The sequence below is a fragment of the Ovis aries genome, chromosome X (genome assembly GCF_016772045.2).
Source record: "Ovis aries strain OAR_USU_Benz2616 breed Rambouillet chromosome X, ARS-UI_Ramb_v3.0, whole genome shotgun sequence".
NCBI classification, from domain to species: Eukaryota; Metazoa; Chordata; class Mammalia; order Artiodactyla; family Bovidae; genus Ovis; species Ovis aries.
Window position 1 is genome coordinate 50,367,449 of NC_056080.1, and position 13,326 is coordinate 50,380,774.

Below are 13,326 nucleotides of genomic sequence, written 5' to 3' on the forward strand. Positions count from 1 at the left end.
GCTATTGAATGAATATATTTAGGCAAAACATGTTTCTGAAGTGCAACTCATTTTAAAAGTGAACCTTATAGTCTACTTGAAATTCAAAATCTGTATCACTTGTGAGAGAATTGTAACTGTAACGGTAAATGTTTAAATGAAAAAATGGAGTAAAGTAAGCCATATCCATTTGCAATGTATTGCCTAGTTCACGTTATCTTGTTTATTCTTCATAACAAATATTTAGTGTAAACTTGTAATTTCCATTTTAGAAATGGGGAAACAGATCCAAAGAATGTAAATACCTTTCTCACCTTCACACAGTATGTGTCAGAGCCAGTACTGATACTCTTAGTTATGGTACGTGCTGTGCTTAGTCGCTCAGTCGTGTCTGACTCTGCCACCCCATGGACCGTAGCCCATCAGGCACCTCTATCCATGGGGATTCTTCAGGCAAGAATACTGGAGTGGGTTGCCGTGGCCTCCTCCAGGAGATCTTCCCAACACAGGGGTCAAACCCAGGTCTCCAGCACTGCAGGCGGATTCTTTACCATCTGAGCCACTAGGGAAGCCCAGTTATGCCATGTCATAGCCAATAAGGAGACAGAGCAGCTAAGACTCAAGTCCTTTTGGCTCACAAAGTTCCCCTCGTTCTTTTCCGTTTTCTTCTAGCTAGGATCTAATCTTGTCAGGCAGCTCCATGACCAAGGGGCTTTTTCACATACTTTTTGGTAAGATGGGATACTCTAATTTAAGTCTCATGGTGGATTTGAACCTCCCATTTTCAGTCCTTTTGGACCTGGATTTTCATAACTCTGTAAGGGCACAACAGCTGCTATTTATAATCCTGTTATTCGCCAAGCAGAGTGAATTCTGAATAAGTCCTTTGTTGCACAAATATGTATTTTTTGGTGCGTGAGGATGCAGATGGGGGCTCAGAAATGTAAGCGTTTTATTATTATGTTAATAGTAAGGATATAAGGGAGGAATCAGATAGCTGGAGGACTTCCCTGTAGCTCAAACAGTAAAGAATCTGCGGGAGACCAGGGTTTGATCCCTGGGCTGGGGAGATCCTCTGGAGAAGGGAATGGCAATCCACTCCAGTATTCTTGCCTGGAGAAATCCATGGACAGAGAAGCCTGGCCCACTACAGTTCATGGGGCTGCAAACAGTCGGACATGGCTGAGTGATTCACACACACACACACAGACATACATAGACAACTGAAGGGCTTCTGAGATCTGGTGACTATCAAGCCAATGGACGATGCCATGGAGAAAAAAAGATGTTTGTGGCTGTTCTCTCCCTGCACCCAAAAATACTTGGAAGGCAAGTCAGAAATGTGTGAAAGATATGCTGTGCCATTTGCCATGGACATTGACAGCAGTTTTTGTCCTGTCTCCCTACAACCTTTAACAATGGCTTTGGCATTCCATTTCTCTACAGGACAATAGAAATATATTAAGTTTTAAAAAATATTTCTCTGTCAATAATTTCATCAGGAACACCATATGAGATTTGGGTGGCACGTTTTTTAAATCCATTTATTCAAGAGAAGGCTTTTATGAATTTTTCACGTGTGGGTATATATATGTATGTATATGCATTAACATGTAGATTACACCTAAAGCATATGTTATGACCAAATTTTTTTAACCCTAGAAGTGCAAGGGTGGTTTAAACGTACAAGGTTACCAATGCAATTCACCACATTAATAGAAAAATGGAGGGAAAACAATTCTATGATCACAACTGATGCAGTATAAGGGTTTGATGGAAATTAATCTATATTCAAGACAGTAAACTAGGAATAGAATGGAACTTACTCTGACAAAGTAAATCTACAAAAAAGCAACGTAAACAGGTTGAAATGGAGAAGATTTTTCATTTCCTATTGGGGAAAATGCCGATTAACATCTGCTTTAGTCAAGACTATTCTGGCCAGGTTTGTTCAATGCTGCAAAATGAGGAAAGGTTTAAGGTTTAAGCCAGTAGAAATTGTTGATATTCAAATCTAATAGCATATTTTGAAAAGCAAAAACAATCTGGATCTAAATTTGTGGAATTAATATGCATATTTAGAGGAATTGTTGGACAGAAAATCCATATACCGACATTCTATCTCTACATACATCCTCAGCTAGACAATAAAAATCACAAACCATGAATTTTCAATAACATTAAATACCCGGGGATAAATTTAACAAAACATGTGCCAGTAGAAGACGAAACTTTATTGACAGAACTTTAACAGTCAAATACACAACAGAAGAACAGCATAGATGGTTTCAGTTTATCTTCTTTCAAGCAAATGGTTGCCCTTCACCTATAAAAAAGTTACCTAGCAGAACTTTATTTCGATGACAGGAGAGGTATACAAAGTTCACTGCACTTGTAGTTTTATAAAATGGACTAAAACAAGAACACTAAGGGTGACCCTTTGGCTTACCTTCAGTTAATCCTCTCTAGGGATTTTATAGACTTTTCAAGCACATTACCAGTATTTTTAAAAACACACTACTCTTCCTAGTTACACAAGAAAATAAGGACACTGAGTTCAGGACAAATGAAATCAGTGGAGCCTATCAGAAGGTAGTTTTCAGTAGAAGGCAAAACTGTGTACATATTCAGTAAAATATCTAATAACAAAAAACACCCTAAGAAAAACAAAATACACAAAAACTGAAACAAAAAATCCCCAGAAAGTATCATTTAAATGCACTGGTTTGAAATAATATTCTGAATAGAGGATAGCTAAACAGTTGTTATCTCTGTTACTGCTTAAGTGAAGTAAAGAAAAAGGCCAGTATTACATTTGTTTCTTCTCTACTGTGGAAAAGTGGAGAAAGTTTTACTTGTTCTAATTTATGCCTGATATGGTTGTTTTAAGTCAGTTAAACATTTGTCCCCCTTTTTACTTGCGGCCCGCATGTAATTCTAAATGTTTCTTTTCACCTTGGAAAGCATTCCAGTTGGTATAATAAATTATATATAATAATATATAATAATCTATATTATATTATTATATAATATATATAATAAATTAAATATATATATTTATATATATAAATTATATATTATGCACTAATTTTAAGTCATTACTATCACTGGCGACATGGGGACATCAAAATGTGAAGCAGAAATAGGACTGTTTCTCACAGCCACACCAAAAATGAAAGAAAAAAAAGAGAGAAGAAAAGAAAAGGGAGAGCAAGAGGGAGTATGAGTGAGAGAGAAAACAGGCAGGAAGAGAGAAGGAAAATCTGGAGAAGCAAAGTTTTTTGTTTGTTTCTAAATGATACTGACTTTTGAGAGAAAACTCTGACCAATTTCAAAAGTTCATCCACGGTATTTGTGATGTTATTTAGTTACTGTGGGGTATGTTAAATAGTATTTGTTTTTCCACCCTACTAGCCATTTCCTCAATATGCTGAAAATATTTGAGTTCCAGATTATACTCAGTTTTAATTCTATAATATAATGTTAGTGTCTTGTTCTTATTTCTAATTATGTATACTTGGGCTTTGTCCATTTTCTTCACAATTATGTAAACTGAGAGGAATGAACTGACAGTTTGGGGTTGGCAGATACAAACTATTATATTCAGAATGAATAAACAACAAGGTCCTACTATATAGCACAGGGAACTAATGTCCAATCTCCTGTGATAAATCACAACAGAAAAGAATATTTAAAAATGTGTGTGTGTATAAATATATATTAAAAATTATGTAAACCAGCACATTGTCTTTATTTATTAGTTGAGTTTATTTTCCTCTTCCTAACAATTTATACCTGTCGTTTATTAAGTATCTTTTTCTTTATCCCTTAGGTTTATTCTGTTGCTCTTTTATTTGCCTTTTATGTTGGATGTAGGACTTTATATTTATGTACCTTGTAATTTATGTATTTTCTTTTTAAATACCACACATATTGAGGGCTAAGATTTTTCTATGAGAACATTTTAATCATGTCCTGTAGTTACTTGAAAGTAGTCTGAAAGTTGTATTTTCATCTAATTGTTGTAATGGAATGGGGAAAAACATGTAAAGTGAAAATATTTAGAAGGCTAATACACAGTAAATTCTTTCCTAACTAGGAAGTTCTTTAAAATCAGAACTGTGCAATTCACTGTCAGCAATTTGGAAAACACATATGTGAAAGATACTAAGTTGATCACATACTAAGTTGATTACGCGGGAAGAACTGGAGTTACAATCTTTGGCCTTCAAAAGAGTTTAAACTCATGTATCAAAGAGGCGAAATAACATACTTGGTATGGTTAGAGACGATTATATCATGAGGCTCAGATTTTTATTAGTTCTCTAAGAGTGAGACTGGGGTGTATGGCAAAACCATCCTAGTATTATAAAGTAATGATCCTCCAATTAAAATAAGCAACCTCCCCCGCCCCAAAAAAAGACCAAACGTGGGGGCAGTTAGTGTGCTTAGCATAGGTATCTTACTCACACCTGTCTTGAATATCACGGACTAAATGCACTCTCTCAACTAGATTAGCCACAGAAACAGGAAACTAGACTATCTTTTGCCATTTTATGATTCAGTCATTTCAAGTTCACTGGGGAAAGGATTTAAAATGCAACTAGTTTTTTAAGAGCTAGAGAATTCAGAATTTGAGAGAATTTAACAAACATCAAGCAGAATGTTGGCTCATTTTCTTTTTTAAAAAAATTAATTAATTGATTTTAATTGGAGGCTAATTACAATATTGTGGTGGTTTCTGACATACATTGAGAAGAATCAGCCACAGGTGTACATGTGTCCCCCATCAGAAAATGCAATCTCAATTCCCGTTATAATTTGATTCATGATTATATTTTATATGATAAATACATCACAAAAAACGGAGTATTCTTGTATGCATTCCGTCGAAGAGAATCAGAGAATGCAAAAATTAGCATTGAAAAATCAGCATTTTAGTGTATCTGTTCTGAATTCACAACTTATGAGTAAAGGTGAGTTTAGAAGTTAAGGGATTTCACAGAATCACACACATTATGCTAAAGCTGCTACTGGAACCTACTTGGATGCCTAAGCATATCTCATATAAACTGATATTGATTACAAATGCATTCCATATTTCCTACAAACAGAAATTATAAAAGAACCTGAAAATCTTTAACTGTTACTTCAAGTACTTACATTCAAGAGAAGAAAACGGTTTCCTATTTTCAATTCGATATGGCTTTGATCCTGTCTGTTTCTTTATTTGAAAGTCTGTAAGTCAGGCACTCAGGCATCTGGGGTCTGAACTATCTTTCAACGAATATGTGAACTCTATTATTAAAATAACAGTAATGTTCCCTCTATATTAATAAAGATATACTATTCTGAAAAACAGAAACAACATAAATTATTTTCTGAATGGATGACATACCTGCTTCTGGCATTTCAACAGGCTCTATATTTGATGCAAACTCCTCCCTGACATCGGGACCATCTCCACCTTCACCCCCAGTCTTTGCCACAGACAATTCCTGGAGATCAGCTTCCAGGCCAGAATCTTTTTTTAAAAAATGCATCAATTCAGCTGTAAAGCATACAGTATAAACAAGGGAATGATGATATTCATTCCCTCGGTGTTATGAATTCAAAGCCTTAGGTTATTATGCTAAAAATGTGATGAATAAGAACCTCAGGAGCATTATTCCCGGAATGTTTTGCTGGAGAAAAAGGAAAGCAGAATTTTCGGGAATGTTATTACCATTTTCCTTTTCCAGGGTTGTCCTCAGACAACTTAGTTGCCCCCCTCTCTCTGTCTTGAAAACAAGGGAAAATTTGAGCAAGCACACTAACCTGCAACCTATACTCTCCTCAGATTTTTAGGAATTGTCTGAAGTCTTTTTCTAATGTTTCCTTTCCTCCTCTTATTGGTTATGTCTTAAGGCATGATGCACAAAAACACTTTTACCTTCGGAGGCATCCTTCTCCTCCTCTTCATCACGATTCACTGGATCCTCTCCATGGACCTCCTCCTTTCTAGGTGTGATATCCTGAATCTCAGCTGGTGGTTCCTCTTGCTCAGGTTGCTCAACACTGGGCCGCTGGTCCCAGTAGAGTGTGCATGCAAATAAAAACATTTTGTTGTTAATACATCTAACAGCATAAATATACATAATACATAGATATATCTGATCCTAAGTAAACCTAAAAACATTTTCCCAACACAATTCTATGCACTTACTTTCAATAAAGTTACTCTAGCCATAGAGAAGAGTTAGCTCCCATAAGAGTTACCCAGAAAGACTTTGGAAGTTATTTCAATCTATGTTGGGATGGAACTATATTGTTAATAAGCAGGAGGAGAGAGTCACTTGGCACATTTCCAGGGAGTTTAACAGGATACTCATCCAGGCAACACCAGACTGTAATACATCTGGATCAATGTTCCTTCCTAAGACAAACTGTCACCCTTTATCAGCATGGAAGACCTTTATCACTGCATCTGTACTACTTAACATCATTTTCTCAAAAATAAAGTTGTGCTAATAGAAAACATCAAATGGTAAGGTACTCACGACCACAGGTTCATCCAGCTGGGAGGAATCTTGATCTCTAGGTCCCAATGTTGACGCCACTTGCCCACTCATATTTCTCCCTCAAAGTAGAATATTGTGATTTAGAAAATGAATTTAAGAGTACAGCTATATTTGATCACTTTTATGACCATATGGTGACTTTTTTTTTAATGTGAAAATACATTGAAAAGAAAACTCTGGTTATGTATGAGTGTACATGCATTTCAGTTACACCAAATACAGTCACTTGCAAAGCCATTTGTGTCTATCCTAACCTGGCAGAGAAATCACCTTCAGATACACAGGAAGGCTGCATTTTTGTGAGGAAGTTTGATTTCACACCAGAATTCTCCATCATGAAGATGTTTAGTGAAATACTGCTAGGAATTTAAAAACTCAGGACTATTGCTCTTGTCACACTCCTATTCACCAGACCTATTTTCCCCAACTCCCTTGGAATTCAGTTGGAACATGAAGAAAGCCTCAGTCTTTACAGCCTGACTATGGCGATTTTCTCAGTGTCTGTGGCTGAGGTGAGGCTGCATACAGAGCAACCGGTCCACTTCTCTCTTGGCACCTTACCGCAAACCTCGCGATACAGTCACAACCCCACTGCGGTCCAGTTTCTAGGCCTTTCCTTAATCGCCCACCCTGCCCCCCTGCCCACGTCCCACTGCCGGCCCCAGATTCTGTGCTCTGTCGTCAGTTCCAGGGCCACAATGAACCAGATATCTCAAATAGCACCCCCAAGTCTCCCCCTACCATCATCCTACCCCCTGCCCTCCTCTGCCCACTGCCCTTCCTCTCCAGCCACCAGGGCAAGAACTATGGCGTCGCGACACTTGTGAGGAGAAAGATGGCTACATTGAAGGCCTTCTGCCTCAAAGGCGCCAGATCGCACTGCCCGACCCGCCCAAAACTCGCTGGCTCCCCGTCACATACACGCACACTTAAACTCCAGACAGGACACATTTGTGAACCTACCTGGTGAGTCTCAAGTAGTGAGAAAGAACAGGGACTGAATAAACAGATCCGTCTCAGGCCCAATGCTCCTCACAGAATGCTCAGGAACGTGTATGCGTAACAAAGGGCATGCGCAGCAAGGGGTGCGTGCGCACACGAACACACTGCGCATGCTCCCTGCGTTGGGCGCATGCTCCCTGCGTTGGGCGCATGCTCCCTGCGTTGGGCGCATGCTCCCTGCGTTGGGCGCATGCTCCCTGCGTTGGGCGCATGCTCCCTGCGTTGGGCGCATGCTCCCTGCGTTGGGCGCATGCTCCCTGCGTTGGGCGTGTGCAGTGCGGGTTGAGGTTTTCCCGCCATTGAGGCAGAGTCCAGGAACCGCAGGGTCTTTGGAGGATGAGAAAGGGGCTTGAGGACTATATATTTTTCTTTCCAGTGCAGTGTTTCTTATGCATCCACAAACTGTGGTGATAGGTAGTCCCAGGTTACCCTTAGTGGAGAATGTGTCTCAGAAAGACAGTCATGACAGAAATAGATATTACGTTTTTTAATATCTATTTTTATACATGCTTTGATAAACCAATTCCTTCTCTGCTTTGTGGTTTTCCGTCATACTCCCAATGGCTTTACTCACTTCCATGGAATAAGTACATAAATAGATATCTCTGTTTCCACTTTTTTCTTGGAGCACTGCACATTTAAATCTCTGAACTGGTAACTAGTTTCTCTGAATATACCTCTGGTTCCTATACAGTATTGTTCTTTTAGCATCGGACTTTACTTTCACCACCAGGCACATCCAGAGCTGAGTGTTGTTTCCACTTTGGCTTAGCCTTTTCATTCCTTCTGTAGCTATTTCTTCACTCTTCTCCAGTAGCACATTCTTCTTATTCTATATAGCGGGAATTTTCCTACTTACTAGGAGTTTTAATTTTCCCAGTTTTACCCGAGAGAAAGAAAAACATGTTCACACCAGGACCTTTACTCAAATATTCTATTCATGTACTCCTAATAGCCAAAGCTAGAAACAGCCCAACTATTCAACAACTGGTATATAGATGAAAGAAAAACAGAAGAGTATACTCGTGCAAAAGAACACTACACAGTCATTTCAAAAGGAACTACTGATGCATGTAACAGCAAGGATGCATCTCAGCTGTGCCAAGGAGAGATGTCAGACACAGAAAGCTATGTATTATATCATTTCATGTCAATGGATTTCTGGAAAAGCACAACTAGAGGCAGAGAACTATATCTGTGGTTGCCAGGGTATAGGAGTGCAGGAAGGAGTCTGAATGCAAGTAGCCCAAGGGAGCATTTTCAAACCAATGGGACGATTTCTACGTTTTCCTTGTCATAGTATTTATACAATGGTATGCATATGTCAGAAGTCGACAAACGGTAATGCTTTAAAGCATTCACTTCTACTGTATATAAATTATATCTCAATACTTCACTTTTTTTTTATTGATTCCTTAATTTCTCTTTCTGATTTTTCATTGTTAGTATATAGGAATGCAAGTGATTTCTGTGTATTGACCTCACTTTTTAAAAAGGAAAAGGATCTCTTAAGTATATAAATACTGGTTATTGTATCCATCTAGACCTTGAGCTCATAAACATAAAAAATCTTATTTGGAATTCTTCCCAGACCTGGCCAACTTCCAGGATTCCCCATGACACCTTTGTACCCTTATGACAGGACACAGAAACCTGGTCTTAACCAGGATTACAATTCCCTCTCCTTCACCTCAAGTCAATATCCTTGCTGAGTTCTGTCCATTTTACTTCAAAAATGTCTAATGCATCTACTTTTCCCATGTCCACCACATCTGCTCTAGTCCAAAGCCCCCTCCATTTAATTGTCAACCCCCTTCTAATGGGTCTCTCACATCCACTCAGGGTGCCTGGCTCCCACTCACCGCCCTCTCCCTCCCTCTCTTACAGTTGCAGAATGGTTTATGACTTGCTAGGTAAAGGCTACTGCCCTACAAGAACTTGAAGGTATGCTCTAGCCCTTGCCCAGCTTGCTAACAACATGGAAAGTAAAGAATCCTCTTCTTCTCTCTCTTATGGGGCTTCATTCATACCCTCCAATTCCTCAAGCTTAGATTGTCCCATATTTCTGAAGCCTCTGGTTAGTAAACTCCTTCAAGCTAGGCTTCAACAGTATATGGAATGAGAACTTGCAGACATACAAGCTGGTTTTGAAGAGGCAGAGAAACAAGAGATCAAATTGCAACCTTCGTTAGATCATGGGGAAAGCAAGGGAATTCCAGAAACACATCTACTTCTGCTTCATTGACTGGACTACCTCAAGGCCTCTGACTGTGTGGATCACAACAAACTGGAAAATTCTCAGAGATGGGAGTACCAGACTAGCTGACCTGTCTCCTGAGAAACCGGTACGATTGTTAAGAAGCAACAGTTAGAATAAAACATGAAACAACGGACTGCTTCAAAGTTGGGAAAGGAGTAAGACAAGGTTGAATAGTGTCACTCTGCTTACTCAACTTACATGCAGAGCACATCATGGGAAATGCTGGGTTGGATGACTCACAAGCTGGAATCAAGGTTGCTGGCAGAAATATCAAGAAGCTCAGATGTGCAGATCATACCACTTCAGTGGCAGAAACTGAAGACGAACTAAAGAACCTCTTGATGAGTGTGAAAGAGGAGAGTGAAAAGGCTGGCTTAAAACTCCACATTCAAAAATATAAGATTATGGCATCCAGTTCTATCATTTCACGGAAAACAGAAGCGGGGAAGTGGATGCATGGACAGATTTAATTTTGGAGGCTCCAAAATCACCGTGGATGGTGATTGCTGCCATGAAATTAAGACACTTGATCCTTGGAAGAACAGCTATGACAAAGCTAGTGTGCATGTTTGCTCATTGCTTCAGTGGTGTCTGACTCTTGACGACCCCATGGACTGTAGCCTGCCAGGTGCCTCTGTCCATGGGATTCTCCGGGCAAGAATACTTTAGTGGATTGCCATGCCCTCCTCCCATGGGGGCATGGCAGGGCATCTTCCCAACCCAGGGTGAAACCCATGACTCCTGCATCCCGTGCATTGCAGGGAGATTCTTTTTTTTTTAACACGTTATTTATTTTATAATTGCGGGATAATTGCTTCACAGAATTTTGTTGTTTTCTGTCAAGCATAAACAAGAATCAGCCATAGGTACACCCATGCAGGCGAGTTCCTTACCACTGAGCCACCAAGGAAGCCCACGTCAAACCTAGACAGCGTAGTATAGAGCAGAGACACCACTTTGCCGACAAAGGTCCATAGAGTCAAAACTATGGCTTTTTCAGTAGTCATGTACAGATGTGTGAGTTCGGTCATTAAGAAGGCTGAGTGACAAAGAATTGATGCTTTTGGTTTGTGGTGCTGGAGAAGACACTTGACAATCCCTCGGACAGCAAGGATATCAAAACCGCCAATCCTAAAGGAAACCAACTGAATATTCACTGGCAGGACCGATGCTGAAGCTGAATCTCTAATACTTTGGCCACCTGATGGGAAGAGCTGACTCACAGGAAAAGACCCTGATGTTGGTGATCAGGATGGGAAGCGTAAAGCAGGTTATGCCCTGGTGACTGCTGAACAGGTTTTACAAGCAAAATCTCTCCCCCAGGAAACCAGTGCTCAGTTAGTGGAACTTTTGGCTCTGAACCGAGCTCTAGAGTTAAGCAAAGGGCAGCAAGCAAATATCTACACTGATTCCAAGGATGCTTATTTGACTTTACACGCTCATGCTGCAATATGGAAAGAACGAGAGTTTAAAAGGGCAACAAGAGAACGTATTAAGCATTTTAGAGAGATCCAGAGACTTTTAACGAATATATATTGTCCTAAAGAATTAGCTGTTATGCATTGCAAAGGGCACAGCAGGGATGGGAGTAAAGTAGCTGAAGGTAATCAGCTGGGTGACTGTCAAGCCAAAAAAGCTGCACTTTAGGAAACCCCTTCACTGCAGATACCTTTGATCTGGACAGGTCCTGTGGAGCAGGAAAACCCACAATATACTGAGGAAGAATTTAAAAGATATGAGAAAAGTGGAGCAAAGTTACTGATAAAGGATGGCTACAGGCCGAGGATGGACGATTAATAATTCCTGAAAATACTCAATGGAAATTTCTTAAGGATTTACCTCAGAGTTTTCGTTGAGGTGTAGCGAGTACTTCAGGTCAGTTCAGTTCAGTTCAGTTCAGGCACTCAGTCGTGTCTGACTCTTTGCCACCCCATGCATTGCAGCATGCCAGGCCTTGCTGTCCAGCACCAACTACTGGAGTTCACCCAAACTCATGTCCATCGAGTCACTGATGCCATCCAGCCATCTCATCCTCTGTCATCCCCTTATCCTACTGCCCCCAATCCCTCCCAGCATCAGGGTCTTTTCCAATGAGTCAACTCTTCACTTGTGATGGCCATAGAACTGGAGTTTTGCTTCAGCATCAGTCCTTCCAATGAACACCCAGGGCTGATCTCCTTAGATGGATTGATGGGATCTCCTTACAGTTCAAGTGACTCTCAAGAGTCTTCTCAAACAACACAGTTCAAAAGCATCAATTCTTCAGCACTCAGCTTTCTTCACAGTCCAACTCTCACATCCATACATGACCACTGGAAAAACCATAGCCTTGACTAGACAGACCTTTGTTGGCAAAGTCATGTCTTGGCTTTTGAATATGCTATCTAAGTTGGTCATAACTGTGCTTCCAAGGATTAAGCGTCTTTTACTTTTGAAAGATTGTTGCTGAAGGAAAAGATGCTGGGATTCTTGGCCTCCAGAGGAGAAGAATTCAATCCGTGGCCAGAGACAAGGGTTGATCACTCAGAGCTTTTATGTAATAAAGTTTTATTAAGCTATAAAGGAGATAGAGAAAGCTTCTGACATAGGCATCTGAAGGGGGCAGAAAGAGTACCCCCCTGCTAGAGGAAAGGAACAGAATGGGAAAGACTAGAGATCTCTTCAAGAAAATTAGAGATACCAAGGGAACATTTCATGCAAAGATGGGCTCGATAAAGGACAGAAATGGTATGGATCTAACAGAAGCAGAAGATATTAAGAAGAGGTGGCAAGAATACACAGAAGAACTGTTCGAAAAGATCTTCACGACCCAGAGAATCACGATGGTGTGATCACTCATCTAGAGCCAGACATCCTGGAATGTGAAGTCCAGTGGGCCTTAGAAAGCATCACTAGGAAGAAAGCTAGTGGAGGTGATGGAATTCTAGTTGAGCTGTTTCAAATCCTGAAAGATGATGCTGTGAAAGAGCTGCACTCAATATGCCAGCAAGTTTGTAAAACTCAGCAGTGGCCACAGGACTGGAAAAGGTTAGTTTTCATTCCAATCCTAAAGAAAGGCAATGCCAAAGAATGCTCAAACTACTGCACAATTGCACTCATCTCACATTCTAGTAAAGTAACGCTCAAAATTCGCCAAGCCAGGCTTCAGCAATACGTGAACCGTGAACTTCCTGATGTTCAAGCTGGTTTTAGAAAAGGCAGAGGAAGCAGAGATCAAATTGCCAACATCTGCTGGATCATGGAAAAAGCAAGAGAGTTCCAGAAAAACATCTATTTCTGCTTTATTGACTATGCCAAAGCCTTTGACTGTGTGGATCACAATAAACTGTGGAAAATTCTTCAAGAGATGGGAATACCAGACCACCTGACCTGCCTCTTGAGAAATCTGTATGCAGGTCAGGAAGCAACAGTTAGAACTGGACATGGAACAACAGACTGGTTCCAAACAGGAAAAGGGGTAACTCAAGGCTGTATATTGTCACCCTGCTTATTTAACTTATATGCAGAGTACATCATGAGAAACGC

General features: G+C 40.1%; 1 long non-coding RNA gene across 1 annotated transcript; it reads right to left on the reverse strand.

Annotated features, from left to right (window-relative positions):
- Positions 1 to 2,192: 2,192 nt before the first annotated feature.
- On the reverse strand, positions 2,193 to 7,227 carry LOC121818372 (uncharacterized). Its single transcript, XR_006058426.2, has 3 exons — positions 6,519 to 7,227; positions 5,912 to 6,044; positions 2,193 to 2,305 (listed from the first exon to the last, which is right to left on the reverse strand). It is a non-coding gene; the product is annotated as an uncharacterized LOC121818372 (long non-coding RNA).
- Between the last annotated feature and the right edge of the window lie 6,099 nt (positions 7,228 to 13,326).